General features: G+C 40.8%; 1 protein-coding gene across 7 annotated transcripts in view; it reads right to left on the reverse strand.

Moving 5' to 3' along the window:
* DTNA (dystrobrevin alpha) overlaps positions 1 to 3,295 on the reverse strand; it is a 358,694-nt gene that overhangs the window by 154,335 nt on the left and 201,064 nt on the right. The gene's annotated exons all lie outside the window — the stretch shown is intronic.

Raw genomic sequence — 3,295 nt, forward strand, 5'->3', positions numbered from 1 at the left:
TGACTATTCTCTTTTATTCCAAAACAAACAACCTTCTCTTCAGATCAGGGAGAATCAGAAGAATTACTTTTGAGAAATACAAAGAGATAATAATCAGGCAGTTGACACTTATTAAATACCTACTGTGTACATACACTATCTAGAGAGTATTTTTTTAAAAGGCTATAATATGAATAATCTGAGTAAAACCCAAGAGCTCTTTATCTGTAACAGTGAGGTTTTCCAAATGTAAATAGCTATCACCGAGGACGCTTTTACTTTTAAAGGTGAGAGGGTGCTGAGGGAAGCAGCATGCATTAGTAAACCAGTAAATTAAAATTTACACTGTGCTATTAAACCCAGTGCCTCTAGGAAAGTCACTGAGCTTGATTTTCTTCACCCTTAAAAAGGAAATGATGGTGTCCTCTGCCTTCCAGGATTGTAGGAGAGTCATATATTATGTAAGTGGAATCCTTTGCAAATGGTAAACCAACAGCCAAATTTAGTTATCATGGTTAATAAAAGCTTATGACTTCCGCAGATTATAAATTCACATAATATTTGCAGAGATTACTTCAGAGACCTCGTGAATCACTAACGTTATTGAGACATCCCCTAATAGTGGAGAGAGACCATGGGCATTTAAGCTCATGGTGAAGTAGTCATCGGAGTTGGGAGTGACACAGCAGGAGACAAACCTCTAAGGATAGATTCTCCACCTCCACGCTCCCAGCCAACAGTTCCCCAGCAGCTACAGTTGATGAGAAACTTCTGGCTACTCAGACTCGAGGCTCTACCTTTCCCCTTTCTTTTGCAGTCTCCATTACCTCTCTAGATTCCTCACTTATCTGTTATCTTGAGCCACGGTGTCCTCAAACTTCTGCCTGACCTGTTTCTCATGTATTATGCACAATCCGAGCAGTATCATTCTCCCCAGGAAATCCAGTATGACACAGGCACTGTTCTTGCATGGCCTGTATCTATAATGTTTAAGTATCTTTAATTCTGCATCTGTTGACTTTCTTATCTCAGTTAGATTTCAAGACAAATATTTTTTCTATAAAATTCTTTCTGTGCAATGGATAACAACCCACCCAGCCTCAATGAACCCACATTATAGGGAAAAGAGATCAGAACCCAAATTTGTACCTGACTTTGTTCTAGGGTCTGGTTTGGTTTTGCTGGGGACCACCCACTTGACCTTGACTATGTTACCCATCAACACCCCTCATAACTGTGCCTTGGCCAGCCTCTGGCCTGATTCCCTTTCCTGGCTGCCAACCTCTCACTAGCTCCCTTAGGTTATAAAAATGTCAGAGCATTTAATTCCTAGCAAGACGGCAATGAACAAATTGACATATTATTCAAATACCAAGCGTGGAAGGGGATTTCATTTGCTCTCATTAGTCCCATTAGCAGCAGTCATTTTCTGTCAGAAGGTCAGAGCTATGTAGACATGTATATAGAACATTTCAATGAGGCACATTCTTTGAGGTGAAAACTTCAATTGTGCCAGTCAAACTGACTGATAGTACTCGGAAAGGAAGACAGTTACACTCCTAAGCAGAGCCTTATTCACAGTGCGCGTAAGAAAATCTAAAACTGCCCGAAAAATCATGTTACTATTTCTGAGCAGTGTCATGTGGAATGACAGAAATACAGGAAAGTCTTCTGGGTATTATTACATAATGATACTTGCTTGTGTTTGGAAGGGTTTACTACATCCTAGGCACTTTGCAAACACTTTACAAGTATCATCCCTTTACATGTAACAGAGTTTGCAGAGATTAAGAGTAGACAAGATGATGGAGTGGTTGAGCTTAGTACATACAGCTTTCTCTCTTACCAACCGGATGTTCTTTGGGGCAGTATTTAACTTCTCTGCTCTTCATTTCTTCATCCATAAAGATGATAAAAAAAAAAAAAAACTCTCGTGGGGTTGTTGTGGGGATTAACAGAGAGAGAGTAACTACTTAACATTTCTCAGTGGTTTCCATGTGCTACTACTGTTCCGTAAATGGAGATTAATTAATTTAAAAGAGTGAAGCAGAAAGCATTGAGAACCAGTATCTGGCACTTAGAAAGTGTTGTACTTTCTTGTCAGAGAACTCATGGAACTCTCACATAATGCACTCCTCTGGGTCCTCCTATGTCTGGATTTCCTTCTGGCCTCCACCACATAGAACAGAATTAGAGGGTCAGCACATTGCCCAGAGCGCTGCTACCTCTCCCTTGTCCCCTTCGGCTTGCCGTCACTGCCTGACAGTCAGGCTAACGTCCACAGTCTCCGGCAACGCCATTCTCCTCCTTTCTGCTCTTTATTATTAAATTCACACTCTGCCCCCTCCACCGTTTTTCTGCATTTCCCCAATGCCCTTCTTTGACTGCAGTGATCATAAGGCTTTGGAAGATATTGACAGTAATTTCTTCCTGGAAAACAGCGGGGGCTCTGATGCTAGAGGTAACAGCTTCTCCTATCTTCCAGCACACCGGTGAAGCAGGATATACTGCCAGCAAGAAAAAAAAAAAATCCAACGAAATAGGCCAGAGACAGGAGAATAATAATGTGCCCAAGTCATAAATTCAGTTAGAAGATTGCTTCCATGATGATAAAGGGAACAGTTTGTGATCTTTCTAAGTGCTATCTAATTATGTACTTTAAAAATTCTTCTATTTTGGGTAGAAAAAAAATCACTATTTGTCAAAATAAAAAAAAATTAAGATTTTGTTGAAAGGAGACATTTCATAAATATTAAGTTTCCACCTCAGTTGCATCACATCCCCCAACGATACTGTGATGTGCCGCACGTTTCAAGAACAAAGATGATGTAGGGGCATTTGCTTCCAACAGGATGATTTATGCAGGTTGGTCTTGTTTGAAAAACTTACATATTGTAAGATAAGCTCTGTTGCCTTGGCCACAACCATCCTGCTCTAGGGCTGCACGCAGTAACTGATAATTTTCAATAAGGCTCAAGAAAGGAAATCAGACATTCTCTACCTGACTTATCAGAAAGACAAGCAACTGACAGAACGCTTCTCAGATCTGCTCCTTTTCAATTCTACGTCCACCCGCTCAGTGCAGAACCTCTTCATCCGTGCTCTGGATTGTAGCATTCGCTGGTGGATTCATTTCCATCTGCCCAGGATGGCCTTCCTTTAGTCTGTGTTCAGTGCTGCTGCCATTAACTTCTTCAAATGCATAAGCTTTTCCAGAGTATTCAGGATAAATTCCATGGAACAGCAGAGAAGCACTCAACACAAGTTGAGACTCACTAGGATAATACAGGTTGCCTCTTGTCTGATATTGCAGCTA

This window comes from Otolemur garnettii, unplaced genomic scaffold (genome assembly GCF_000181295.1).
Source record: "Otolemur garnettii isolate 467f Iridium unplaced genomic scaffold, OtoGar3 scaffold00012, whole genome shotgun sequence".
NCBI classification, from domain to species: Eukaryota; Metazoa; Chordata; class Mammalia; order Primates; family Galagidae; genus Otolemur; species Otolemur garnettii.